General features: G+C 59.1%; 1 non-coding gene across 1 annotated transcript; it reads right to left on the minus strand.

Moving 5' to 3' along the window:
* Positions 1 to 1,823: 1,823 nt before the first annotated feature.
* Positions 1,824 to 1,942, minus strand: LOC131860530 (5S ribosomal RNA). Its single transcript, XR_009359624.1, has one exon. It is a non-coding gene; the product is annotated as a 5S ribosomal RNA (ribosomal RNA).
* Positions 1,943 to 14,401: the final 12,459 nt, after the last annotated feature.

Raw genomic sequence — 14,401 nt, forward strand, 5'->3', positions numbered from 1 at the left:
ACGAAGTCGGAGCCCGGTTTGCCCCGGGTGCGCACCTTCGCCGCGGTGCGCACCATGGCGTGCACGAAGTCGGAGCCCGGTTTGCCCCGGGTGCGCACCTCGCGTGCACCTTCGGCGGGGTTGCGCGCCCTGGTGGGCACCATGGTGCGCACCAAGGAGCGCTCCGAAGTGTGCTCCAAGGTGCGGCGTGCACGAAGTCGGAGCCCGGTTTGCCCCGGGTGCGCACCTCGCGTGCACCTTCGGCGGGGTTGCGCGCCCTGGTGGGCACCATGGTGCGCACCAAGGAGCGCTCCGAAGTGTGCTCCAAGGTGCGGCGTGCACGAAGTCGGAGCCCGGTTTGCCCCGGGTGCGCACCTCGCGTGCACCTTCGCCGCGGTGGGCACCATGGCGTGCACGAAGTCGGAGCCCGGTTTGCCCCGGGTGCGCACCTCGCGTGCACCTTCGCCGGGGTGGGCACCTCGGCTGGGTTGCGCGCCCTGGTGCGCACCAAGGAGCGCTCCGAAGTGTGCTCCAAGGTGCGGCGTGCACGAAGTCGGAGCCCGGTTTGCCCCGGGTGCGCACCTCGCGTGCACCTTCGCCAGGGTGGGCACCTCGGTGCGCACACCTTCTCAATGTTTTCTTGCCTTTTCTGGAAATTGGTGAAGGCAGCGCATCAAAGGTGCGCACCTCGTGTGCTCCGAGGTGCGAACCCGAGAGCGCTCCGAGGTGCCCACGAAGTCGAAAGTCGGGTTAATTGCATTGTTTTCCCCGGGTGCGCTCCGAGGTGCGCAACATCGGCGCGCACCAAGGAGGGCTCCGAAGTGTGCTCCAAGGTGCGCACGATGGCGTGCACCTCTGGTGCGCACGATTCGGAGCTCGGTTTGACCGGGGTGCGCACACCTTGGCTGGGTTGCGCACCTTTTGTGCGCTCCAAGGTGCGCACGAAGTCGGAGCTCGGTTTGCCCCGGGTGCGCACCTTCGCCAGGGTGCGCACCTTGATGCGCACGCCTTGGCTGGGCTGCGCACCTTGGTGGGCGCCATGGTGCGCACCTTTCGTGCGCTCCAAGGTGCGCACGAAGTCGGAGCTCGGTTTGCCCCGGGTGCGCACCTTGGTGGGCGCCATGGTGCACTCCGAGGTGCCCAAGATTGGTGCGCACCAAGGAGCGCTCCGAAGTGCGCTCCAAGGTGCGCGCGAAGTCGAAAGTTGGGTTAATTGTCCGGTTTGCCTCGGGTGCGCACCTTGCGTGCACCTTCGCCAGGGTGGGCGCCTTGGTGCGCACACCTTGGCTGGGCTGCGCACACCTTGGCACCCGCGTTTCCTTCATTTTAAATTTTTTTTTTTTACAATCTCTCAAGTGGGAAATTCTATAATCTCAACTTTTTTTGCCTTTTCAGGAAACTTTTGAATGGAGCGCATCATTGGTGCGCTCCGAAGTGTGCTCCAAAGCTCTCTCCAGCTGCGTGCACCTGCCCCGGCCGCGCACCCGGCCCCGCCCAGCTTCGCTCACCTGTCCCGGGCGTCTGGTGCGGAACCTTAGAGTAAGAAACATCACCGTGCACCTTGGCCAACGTGCGCGACTCGACCGAGCGCGCACTGGCCGAGGTGCACACCGATTTCACCTGGGTGCGCGCGCAGCACCTCGGGCGCACCGGGGTGCGCGCACAACGCCCGGGTTGCACCGTGGCCTGTGTGCTCGGGGCGCCTCGGGTGCGCGCTCGGTGTCGCCCCCCGCGCGCGCGGTAGTGCGGGCAGCGCACCCCGGCCCGGCCCGGCCCCGACGAGAACGCAAACGGGCAAAAGGTTTATTCAAATAGCATTGCGACGCCCGGCGAAAAACTAAAAAAGGGTGCAACACCGGGACTTCCCGGGAGGTCACCCATCCCAGTACTACTCCGGCCCAAGCGCGCTTAACTGCGGAGTTCTGATGGGATCCGGTGCACTAACGCTGGTATGATCGCACCCGTTATGAGCTTGTCGCAGTGTGTACTTAGCAAACCGCGACCCACGTGCGAATCCACCCCGGCCACCCACCCCCGTCGAGGTGCACACCCTCCCTCGCGAAGTGCGCCCCGTTCGCCAAGTGTGAGCCCTGCCCGGGTGCGCGCACCTTGCTAGGGCGTCGGGTGTGCACCCGGCCCGGCCTACGTGCGTGCACCTGGAGGGGGCGTCGTGTGCGTGCAGTGTCCCGTCTGCAACGCGGTGCCCACACACCACCTCGGGCGCAACGACCTGCGCTCACATGTGGGCCGAGTGCACCTTGGTGCATGTTCGGGGCGCCTCGGGTGCACGCTCGATCTTGCCCCGGTGCACCAAGGCGCTCGGTTTGCCCCGGGTGCGCACTTGGTGCAAGGTGGGCACCCAAAATAGGGATCAAGCACCAAAACACAAGTTTCGGGATGCAAAATGGGACCCAAGGACCACAAATGCGTTCCAAGACCCATGATGGGTCCACGAGAACAAAAATGTGTTCCGAGACTTAATAAACAAATATTGGGTTTTAGGAGAAGAAACATGCTCTGATGCCCAAAACGAGAATCGACCCCGAAAAGGCCACAGGCCAAAAGTGGGATGCGAGACAAAAAAAAATGGGACCCGAGGACCAAAATTGGGTTCCCAGGTCGAAGACAGGGCAACCGGACAAGAAACGACCTCTAAGGCTCGAAATGAGTCCCGACGACTAAAACTTGACAAGAAGCACCCATCAGGCACCCAACTCGACACCCATGGGATGCCGACCCACCCGGGCTTCCACCTAGCACACCTTGGCACCCACCCACCCTCGCACCCAACCTCGCACCCAACTTAGCACCTTTGAACCCACATTGGCACTCACCCTGACCCTGGCACCTTGGAACCCACATTGGCACTCACCTTGACCCTGGCACCCACCTTTGCACTCACCTTGGGACCCACCCTGGCTCCCACCTCGGCACCCACCCAGACACCCACCTTGGTTCCTTGGCACCCACCTTGGATCCTTGGCACCCACCCCGACACCCACCTTGGCACGCAACTTGGCTACTTGCCACCCACCTTGGCTCCTTGACGCCCACCCCGACAACCACCCCGTGACCTACCCTGGCTAGGGTTGGTGCACACCCACCCTGGTGCCCACCTTGGCACCCACCCTATGACCCACCTTGGCACGCACCTTAGTACCCACCCCGTTACCCACCCTAGGACCCACCCCGTGACCCACCTTGGCCAGGGTGGGTGCACCCACCCTGGTGCCCACCTTGGCACCCACCCATCCTAGCACCCAGCCTGTGACCGGGCTTGGAACCCAACCTTGCACCCGCACCCGTCTTGGCCAGTGTGGGTGCGCACCCATCCTGGCACCCACGTTGTGACACACCCTTTAACCCACGCACCCTAGCACCCACGTTGGCACCCACCTTGGAACCCAACCTAGCAACTTGGCACCCACCCCGTGACCCACCTTGGCATCCACCATAGCAGTCGCCGACTTGGCACCCACCTCGGCACCCACCTTGACACTTGTGGACCCACCTTGCCACTCACCCTAGCATCGACCCATCCTAGCACCCACCCTGGCACCTTTGCACCCTAGCACTCACCCATCCTAGCACCTAACCTGTGACCCACCTTGACACTCACCCTCGCACCCACCTTGGAACCCAACCTAGCACCCACCCACCCTGACACCAACCCTAGCACCTACCCACCCTTGCACCCACCCTGTGACCCATCTTGGCACCCACCCATCCTACCACTCAACCTATCACCCACCTTCTCACCCACCTTGGCATCCACCTTAGCACCCACCCACACTGGCACCTTGGCACCCACCTCGGGCAAGGTGGGTGCACACCCACCCTGGCACCCAATTTAGAACCCACCGAGCATGTTACCCACCTTGGCACCCACATTGCAGCCCACCCTAGTACCCACCCTATGACCCACATTGGCATCCACACCCTAGCACCCAGGCACCTCGACACCCGCCTTGACACCCACCCTAGCACTGAACCTGTGACCCACCTTGGAACTCACCCTAGAACCCACCCACCCTGTGAACCACCTTGGCATCCACCTTAGCACCCACCCACCTTGGCACCCACTCTAGCACTCACCCATCCTAACACCCAACTTGTTACCCACCTTGGCACCCGCCCTCGCGTCCACCTTGAAACCCACCCTAGCACCCACCCACGCAGGAGCCCACCTTGGCACCCAACCTAACACCCACGCATCCTGGCACCCAACTTGTGACCCACCTTGGAACCCACCCTAGTACCCACCTTTGAACCCACTATATCACCAACCCACCTTGGCACCCACCCTATGACCCTCTTTGGAATCCACCCTAGCACGCACCCACCCTGGCACCCACCATGGAGCGCACCCTAGCACCCACCCACCTCGGCACGCACCTCAACACCCACCTTGGTGTGCGCACTGCGCCAACCTCTCAAAGACCCTATGTGGTGCGCTCCAAAGTGTACACCTTTGGTGCGCTCCAAGGTGCGCACCTTTGGTGCACACCGAGGTGCACACCAAAGTGTGCACCGAGGTGAGCACCAAAGTGCACTCCAGGGTGCACACCAAGGCGTGCACCTTTGGTGCGGTCAATGCAAACGAATTCGGAAGTTGGGGTCGATGTCCTAATCGCTGCTGCAGACTACACGTATGAGAATCGGACAAATAGCTTTATATAGGGGAGGTGTTGCGTTTGATGGGTCGACTCCCCTGGTTGTGTGCACTGCACCAACTTCAAAGACCCTGTCTTGTTTAAGAAGTCAAAAGTTGGGGTGGATGTCCTAATCATTGCTGCAGTCTACGCATGTATGAGAATCAGACAAATAGCTTATATAGGGGAGGTGTTGCATTCGGTGGGTTGACTCCCCTGGTTGTGCGCACTGCGCCAACCTCAAAGACCCCGCATAGCAGAAGAAGTCGGAAGTCGGATTTTGGTGAGCACCAAGGCGTGCACCTTTGGTGCGGTCAACGCAGACGAATTCAGAAGTTGGGGTGGATGTCCTAATCGTTGTTGCAGGCTACACATGTATGAGAATCAGACAAATAGCTTATATAGGGGAGGTGTTGGGTTTGATGGGTCAACTCCCTTGGTTGTGCGCATTACGCCAACCTCAAAGACCTTGTTTTCGTTAAGAAGTCAAAAGTTGGGGTCAATGTCCTAATGGCTCCTGCAGGCTACACATGTATGAGAATCGGACAAATAGCTTATATAGGGGAGGTGTTGGGTTTGATGGGTCGACTCCCCTGGTTGTGCGCATTACGTCAACCTCAAAGACCTTGTTTTCGTTAAGAAGTCAAAAGTTGGGGTCGATGTCCTAATTGCTCCTGTAGACTACACATGTATGAGAATCAGACAAATAGCTTATATAGGGGAGGTGTTGGGTTTGATGGGTTGACTCCCCTAGTTGTTCGCATTACACCAACCTCAAAGACCTTGTTTTCGTTTAGAAGCCGAAAGTTGGGGTCGATGTCCTAATTGCTCCTGCAGGCTACGCATGTATGAGAATCAGACAAATAGCTTATATAGGGGAGGTGTTGGGTTTGATGGGTCGACTCCCCTGGTTGTGCGCATTGCGCCAACCTCAAAGACCCTGCATTGCGGATGAAGTCGAAAGTCAGAGTTTGGTGTGCTACAAGGTGTGGTCGAAGGTGCTCACCTAGGTGTGCACCTTTGGAGCACAGGAAAAGTGCCCTCCAAAAGTGCGCACCTTTGGAGTGCACAAAAGTGCCCTCCAAAAGTGCGCACCTTTGGAGCGCAGAAAAGTGCCCTCCAAAAAGTGCCCTCCAAAAGTGCGCACCTTTGGAGCGCAGAAAAGTGCCCTCCAAAAAGTGCCCTCCAAAAGTGCGCACCTTTGGAGCGCAGAAAAGTGCCCTCCAAAAGTGCGCACCTTTGGAGCGCAGAAAAGTGCCCTCCAAAAAGTGCCCTCCAAAAGTGCGCACCTTTGGAGCGCAGAAAAGTGCCCTCCAAAAAGTGCCCTCCAAAAGTGCGCACCTTTGGAGCGCAGAAAAGTGCCCTCCAAAAAGTGCCCTCCAAAAGTGCGCACCTTTGGAGCGCAGAAAAGTGCCCTCCAAAAAGTGCCCTCCAAAAGTGCGCACCTTTGGAGCGCAGAAAAGTGCCCTCCAAAAAGTGCCCTCCAAAAGTGCGCACCTTTGGAGCGCAGAAAAGTGCCCTCCAAAAGTGCGCACCTTTGGAGCGCACAAAAGTGCCCTCCAAAAGTGCGCACTTTTGGTGCGCACCAAGGCGCTGGTTCGGTCGTTGCAGGCGAGTTCGGAAGTTGGGGTCGATGTCCTGAGCGGAGGTGCAAACTACACAGGTGTCGGAATCGGACAAATAGCTTATATAGGGGAGGTGTATGCTTCGATGGGTCGACTCCCCAGGTTGAGCGCACCGCGCCAACCTCAAAGACCCTACGGTATGGATGAAGTCGGAAGTTGGGTCCGATGACCAATTCGATTAGTAGGTATGCTCATGAGGTCGGAATTTGGGTCCGATGACCTGCCATGTGCAGGAAGGCGAATGTTGACACTGTGCGTTGCAAGGTGCACACCAAGGCGCTGGTGCGGTCTTTTTAGTCGAGTTCGGAAGTTGGGGTCGATGTCCTGATCGGAGGTGCAAGCTACACAGGTGTGGGAATCGGACAAATAGCTTATATAGGGGAGGTGTATGCTTCGTTGGGTCGACTCCCCGGGTTGAGCGCACCGCGCCAACCTCAAAGACCCTACGGTATGGATGAAGTCGGAAGTTGGGTCCGATGACCGATTCGATATGTAGGCATACTCGCGAGGTCGGAATTTGGGTCCGATGACCTGCCACGTGCAGGAAGGCGAATGTTGGCACTGTGCGTTGCAAGGTGCGCACCAAGGCGCTGGTTCGGTCGTTGGAGGCGAGTTCGGAAGTTGGGGTCGATGTCTTGATCGGAGGTGCAAACTACACAGGTGTGGGAATCGGACAAATAGCTTATATAGGGGAGGTGTATGCTTCGTTGGGTCGACTCCCCGGGTTGAGCGCACCGCGCCAACCTCAAAGACCCTACGGTATGGATGAAGTCGGAAGTTGGGTCCGATGACCGATTCGATATGTAGGCATACTCGCGAGGTCGGAATTTGGGTCCGATGACCTGCCATGTGCAGGAAGGCGAATGTTGGGACTGTGCGTCGCAAGGTGCGCACCAAGGCGCTGGTGCCGTCGTTGCAGTCGAGTTCGGAAGTTGGGGTCGATGTCCTGGTCAGAGGTGCAAACTACACAGGTGTGGGAATCGGACAAATAGCTTATATAGGGGAGGTGTATGCTTCGATGGGTCGACTCCCTGGGTTGAGCGCACCGCGCCAACCTCAAAGACCCTACAGTATGGATGAAGTCGGAAGTTGGGTCCGATGACCGATTCGATACGTAGGCATATTGGCGAGGTCTGAATTTGTGTCCGATGACCTGCCATGCGCAGGAAGGCGGAATTTGGGTCCGATGACCGAGTTGATGGCGTGCCATGCGCAGAAAGGCGGAATTTGGGTCCGATGACCGAGTTGATGTTGATGGCCCGCCATGCACAGGAAGGCGGAATTTGGGTCCGATGACCGATTTGAAGGCGTGCCATACGCAAAAAGGCGGAGTTTGGGTCCGATGACCGAGTTGATATTGATGGCCCGCCATGCGCAGGAAGGCGGAATTTGGGTCCGATGACCTGACATACGCATGGAGTCCGACTCGGGGGCCGATGTTCGATTCGATGACTTGCATTGTGGGTAAAGTCGGAAGTTGTGGTCTTTGACCCGATTCGATGACCAGACTTCGGCTGCTTGAGAATCGGACAAATAACTTATATAGGGGAGGTAGTGTTCTCGAGCATCCTCCCCCCGTGCCCGTTTATGTCGATTGATGCTGGTGCTCGACTGGTTGGAGCGCTCGGATGCAAAAATCTTGCACCAGGATTTATCGATTGTGATGGACACGGCAAGTCTCCTGATTGCTATGCAGGAGCTCATCGTGAATCTCTATGCGGCCTTGGTATGGACTCGACCTGCGGAATGGTTCGGCAATGGTAGTCGCTCCAACACGTCCTTGCAATGGCCACAGAGGTGATTCGACTAGAGCTCCAGTCTAGCTTTTGGGTTGCTTGGCGGACTGGTATAGCCGCGATCGAGTTCCGGCCATGAACGTTTTAGATAGCTCTTGGGCTTTCTGGGACGGAAGTCGGAAGTTTGGGCTGTTGTCCGATTTGATGACCATTCTTCGGATGTGTGAGAATCGGACAAATAACTTATATAGGGGACTGTGTTGTCTCACGCAGCCCCCTCCGTGCCCCTCTATCTCGACCGATGTTGGTGCTTGAAAGGGTTGGGATCGCTCGGATTTATAAACGTGCACCACCATTTGTCGAGTGTGAGGGACGCGGCAGGTCTCCTAAATGCTATGCGGGCGCTCTCTGAGAATCTCTATCCGGCCTCGACACAGACTAGTCTTGCTGAATGGTTTGGCACTGGTAGTCGATCCAACACGTCGTTGTTGTGGCCGCCTAGGCGATTCGATTCGAGCCCCCGTCTAGCTTTTGGGTTGCTTGGCGGATTTTGCCCTATCCGCAAGTGAGCTCGGTCCCTAAACGTTCGAGAAACCCGATTGCTATGCGCCGACTCTCTTTCTTGCGAGCCTCCATCTAGCTTTTGGGTCTCTACGGAACGGAAGTCGGAATCTGGGACCGTTGTTTGATTCGACGAGGCAGACTACGGTTGTGCGAGAATCGGACAAATAACTTATATAGGGGAGGTGTTGACTGGAGCATTCTCCCCCGTGCCCCTCTAACTCGACCAATGCTGGCGCTCGAACGGTGGTAGCGCTCGGATTTTCATTGAGCGCCAGCATTGGTCGATTTAGAGGGGCATGCGAGATTCCCGAATGCTATGCGAGGGCTCTAACGGAAATGTCTATTGGTTTCGGTATGGATGCAATTGCGAGTGGTTCGGCAAAGGTAGTCGTTCCGATGCGTCCATGTCGTGGCCAAATCGATAATTCGATTTGAGCCCTCGTATAGCATTTGGGTCTCTCGATGTGATTCCGCATTCCAGTCCCTTTGGGCACTGCTTGAGCCGCATCCCAGGGGGTTCCCTTCCCAATAATCTGCCTCGCAACCCGATTGCTATGCGGTGAGGCTCCTCGGCCGCCTCGGAACTATCTGTGTATCAGACGCATCGCGGGATAAGGGGTTGGCAACGGTAGTCGCCCCAAGCGCGTCCGATGCTTGGACCATTCCGAGGCGGCCCTGAAGCCTCTTCCGTCTAGCCGTTGGGTCCTTCTCGCCGCATCCCTCGCCTCGCACCCCGATTGCTATGCGGTGAGGCTCCTCGGCCGCCTCGGAACTATCTGTGTATCGGACGCGTCGCGGGATAAGGGGTTGTCACTGGTAGTCGCCCCAAGCGCGTCCGATGCTTGGACCATTCCGAGGCGGCCCTGAAGCCTCTTCCGTCTAGCCGTTGGGTCCTTCTCGCCGCATCCCTCGCCTCGCACCCCGATTGCTATGCGGTGAGGCTCCTCGGCCGCCTCGGAACTATCTGTGTATCGGACGCGTCGCGGGATAAGGGGTTGTCATTGGTAGTCGCCCCAAGCGCGTCCGATGCTTGGACCATTCCGAGGCGGCCCTGAAGCCTCTTCCGTCTAGCCGTTGGGTCCTTCTCGCCGCATCCCTCGCCTCGCACCCCGATTGCTATGCGGTGAGGCTCCTCGGCCGCCTCGGAACTATCTGTGTATCGGACGCGTCGCGGGATAAGGGGTTGTCACTGGTAGTCGCCCCAAGCGCGTCCGATGCTTGGACCATTCCGAGGCGGCCCTGAAGCCTCTTCCGTCTAGCCGTTGGGTCCTTCTCGCCGCATCCCTCGCCTCGCACCCCGATTGCTATGCGGTGAGGCTCCTCGGCCGCCTCGGAACTATCTGTGTATCGGACGCGTCGCGGGATAAGGGGTTGTCACTGGTAGTCGCCCCAAGCGCGTTCGATGCTTGGACCATTCCGAGGCGGCCCTGAAGCCTCTTCCGTCTAGCCGTTGGGTCCTTCTCGCCGCATCCCTCGCCTCGCACCCCGATTGCTATGCGGTGAGGCTCCTCGGCCGCCTTGGAACTATCTGTGTATCGGACGCGTCGCGGGATAAGGGGTTGTCACTGGTAGTCGCCCCAAGCGCGTCCGATGCTTAGACCATTCCGAGGCGGACCCGAAGCCTCTTCCGTCTAGCCGTTGGGTCCTTCTCGCCGCATCCTTCGCCTCGCACCCCGATTGCTATGCGGTGAGGCTCCTCGGCCGCCTCGGAACTATCTGTGTATCGGACGCGTCGCGGGATAAGGGGTTGTCACTGGTAGTCGCCCCAAGCGCGTCCGATGCTTGGACCATTCCGAGGCGGACCCGAAGCCTCTTCCGTCTAGCCGTTGGGTCCTTCTCGCCGCATCCCTCGCCTCGCACCCCGATTGCTATGCGGTGAGGCTCCTCGGCCGCCTTGGAACTATCTGTGTATCGGACGCGTCGCGGGATAAGGGGTTGTCACTGGTAGTCGCCCCAAGCGCGTCCGATGCTTGGACCATTCCGAGGCGGACCCGAAGCCTCTTCCGTCTAGCCGTTGGGTCCTTCTCGCCGCATCCCTCGCCTCGCACCCCGATTGCTATGCGGTGAGGCTCCTCGGCCGCCTTGGAACTATCTGTGTATCGGACGCGTCGCGGGATAAGGGGTTGTCACTGGTAGTCGCCCCAAGCGCGTCCGATGCTTGGACCATTCCGAGGCGGCCCCGAAGCCTCTTCCGTGTAGCCGTTGGGTCCTTCTCGCCGCATCCCTCGCCTCGCACCCCGATTGCTATGCGGTGAGGCTCCTCGGCCGCCTTGGAACTATCTGTGTATCGGACGCGTCGCGGGATAAGGGGTTGTCACTGGTAGTCGCCCCAAGCGCGTCCGATGCTTGGACCATTCCGAGGCGGCCCCGAAGCCTCTTCCGTGTAGCCGTTGGGTCCTTCTCGCCGCATCCCTCGCCTCGCACCCCGATTGCTATGCGGTGAGGCTCCTCGGCCGCCTTGGAACTATCTGTGTATCGGACGCGTCGCGGGATAAGGGGTTGTCACTGGTAGTCGCCCCAAGCGCGTCCGATGCTTGGACCATTCCGAGGCGGACCTGAAGCCTCTTCCCTCTAGCCGTTGGGGCTTTCTCGCCGCATCCCTCGCCTCGCACCCTGATTGCTATGCTGTGAGGCTCCTCGGCCGCCTTGGAACTATCTGTGTATCGGACGCATCGCGGGATAAGGGGTTGGCAGTGGTAGTCGCCCCAAGCGCATCCGATGCTTGGACCATTCCGAGGCGGCCCTGCAGCCTCTTCCGTCTAGCCGTTGGGGCCATCTCGCCGCATCCCCCACCTCGCACCACGATTGCTATGCGGTGAGGCTCCTTGGCCGCCTCGGAACTATCTGTGTATCGGACGCATCGCGGGATAAGGGGTTGTCACTGGTAGTCGCCCCAAGCGCGTCCGATGCTTGGACTATTCCGAGGCGGCCCTGCAGCCTCTTCCGTCTAGCCGTTGGGGCCATCTCGCTGCATCCCCCACCTCCTCGGCCGCCTCGGAACTATCTGTGTATCGAACGCATCGCGGGATAAGGGGTTGGCAGTGGTAGTCGCCCCAAGCGCGTCCGATGCTTGGACTATTCCGAGGCAGCCCTGCAGCCTCTTCCGTCTAGCCTTTGGGGCCATCTCGCCGCATCCCTCGCCTCGCACCCCGATTGCTATGCGGTGAGGCTCCTCGGCCGCCTGGGAACTATCTTCGTATCGGACGCATCGCGGGATAAGGGGTTGTCACTGGTAGTCGCCCCAAGCGCGTCCGATGCTTGGACTATTCCGAGGCGGCCCTGTGGCCTCTTCCGTCTAGCCGTTGGGGCCATCTCGCCGCATCCCCCACCTCGCACCCCGATTGCTATGCGGTGAGGCTCTTCGGCCGCCTTGGAACTATCTTCGTATCGGACGCATTGCGGGATAAGGGGTTGTCACTGGTAGTGGCCCCAAGCGCGTCCGATGCTTGGACTATTCCGAGGCGGCCCTGCAGCCTCTTCCGTCTAGCCGTTGGGGCCATCTCGCCGCATCCCCCACCTCGCACCCCGATTGCTATGCGGTGAGGCTCCTCGGCCGCCTTGGAACTATCTTCGTATCGGACGCATCGCGGGATAAGGGGTTGTCACTGGTAGTCGCCCCAAGCGCGTCCGATGCTTGGACTATTCCGACGCGGCCCTGTGGCCTCTTCCGTCTAGCCGTTGGGGCCATCTCGCCGCATCCCCCACCTCGCACCCCGATTGCTATGCGGTGAGGCTCCTCGGCCGCCTTGGAACCATCTTCGTATCGGACGCATCGCGGGATAGGGGGCTGTCACTGGTAGTCGCCCCAAGCGTGTCCGATGCTTGGACCATTCCTAGGCGGCCCTGAAGCCTCTTCCGTCTAGCCGTTGGGGCCTTCCCGCCCCATCCCTCGCCTCGCACCCCCGATTGCTATGCGGTGAGGCTCCTCGGCCGCCTTGGAACCATCTGTGTATCGGACGCATCGCGGGATAAGGGGTTGGCACTGGCAGTCGCCCCAAGCGCGTCCGATGCTTGGACCATTCCGAGGTGGCCCTGAAGCCTCTTCCGTCTAGCCGTTGGGGCCTTCCCGCCCCATCCCTCGCCTCGCACCCCGATTGATATGCGGTGAGGCTCCTCGGCCGCCTTGGAACTATCTGTGTATCGGACGCATCGCGGGATAAGGGGTTGGCACTGGTAGTCGTCCCAATCGCATCCGATGCTTGGACCATTCCGAGGCGGCCCTGCAGCCTCTTCCGTTTAGCCGTCGGGGCCTTCCCGCCGCATCCCTCGCCTCGCATCCCGATTCCTATGCGGTGAGTCTTCTCGGCCGCCGCGGAACTATACCTGTTATTGCTACTGCATCCTTCGGCTGGTAACCTCCTCTGCCGCCTTGGAACGTTCTCTTTGTCGGACGCGTCGCGGGATAAGGGGTTGGCACTGGTAGTCGCCCCAAGCGCGCCCGATGCATAGACCGCTCCGAGTCGACCTTGCTTTCAGCCTCTCACATGCATAGACCTCTCTGAGTCGACCCTGCAGCCTCTCACGTTTAGCCTTTGGAATCTCGCCTCACAACATGATTGCTATCCTTGATGCATCCCTTGCCTCGAGCCCTGATTGCTTTCTTGGCTGCATCCCTCCTCTCCTCACAGCCCGGTTGTCATCACTGCTTCATCCGTCGCTTCATGCATTCTGGCTGCTGGGCCCTTCCCACCGCACACCTCGATTGCTATCTCTTCTGCATCACACACCCCGATTGCTATCTCTGCTACATCCCTCGGCTCTCACTTCTGCATCCTTCGCCTCACACCTCGATTGCTATCAATGCTGCATCCGTAACCTCACACCCCGATTGCTATGCGGGGAGGCTCCTTGGCCACCTTGGAAATTTCTGTGTGTCGGACGCACCGCGGGATAAGGGGTTGGCACTGGTAGTCGCCCCAAGTGCGCCCGATTCTTAGACCGCTTCGAGGTGACCTCGTAGCCTCTTTCGTCCAGGCTTCCTGCCTTCAACGCCCTTTTTACACCTCGATTGCTATGCGCGGGCTCGTTGGCGTCTATCACCTCTCTGCGAAGAGTGGCACGATGATTGTTGGGGTAAATCGTAGCAGTCCGATCTCTGGCCTTGGGCCATTGTGAGGGCTGATCGATTTCCTGTGCGCATCTCGTGTTCGCCCAGTAACAGACTCGACGACTTGTAATCGGTCTTGTTCCCGATTGTTCCTGGAGGTAGTCTTCGGAACTCTTGGATTTGACCTGTCACTCGAACTGTCCTCTTCCGAGGATGCTTGTGTGTGTGTGCTTGTGCCATTTCCTTGGCGGTATTAACGAGATATTAAAGAGCGGAGTGAGCGCCTCGCCCAGCTATGTTTGGGGCTCTCACTCCCTTACCCGGTGTGCGACCGCTTTGCACGTAGGTTGCGGAGCATCGCGACTCTTTCGATGTTTGGCGGTTGTCTTCCGGTGATGCGTTGGTCCCGAAGTGCACGTTACTAGCATTTCTGCCATTGTTCTCGATCTTTGGCACGTTCCTTCGTTGCAATTGGATATATATCTCCGTTTATACGCGCAGGCTTCTCCCGCCTATTCAGCGCTGTCCCACTCTCAGCACTCTCGTGGTCTCCTTGGCTTCTCTCTCCCGTGAGCGAGCTCTCTTCTCGAGTCTTTTCCATGTCCCATGGAGGTTGCCTTGCGAAATTCGGGCACACAAACGTGACCGGATAAGAGCGGAATTGCCTATGAGGAGAAGCTCACCTTAGGGAGCAGCAATGCCGAGTGTTTCGACAGAGGGTAGAGGGGGCGTTGTTTGGGCGGTTGCACAAAAGAGTGCTACGTTTGCACTGAAGGTTGCTTCTTCGTCTCCGACGAA

This window comes from Cryptomeria japonica, unplaced genomic scaffold (genome assembly GCF_030272615.1).
Source record: "Cryptomeria japonica unplaced genomic scaffold, Sugi_1.0 HiC_scaffold_15, whole genome shotgun sequence".
NCBI classification, from domain to species: domain Eukaryota; kingdom Viridiplantae; phylum Streptophyta; class Pinopsida; order Cupressales; family Cupressaceae; genus Cryptomeria; species Cryptomeria japonica.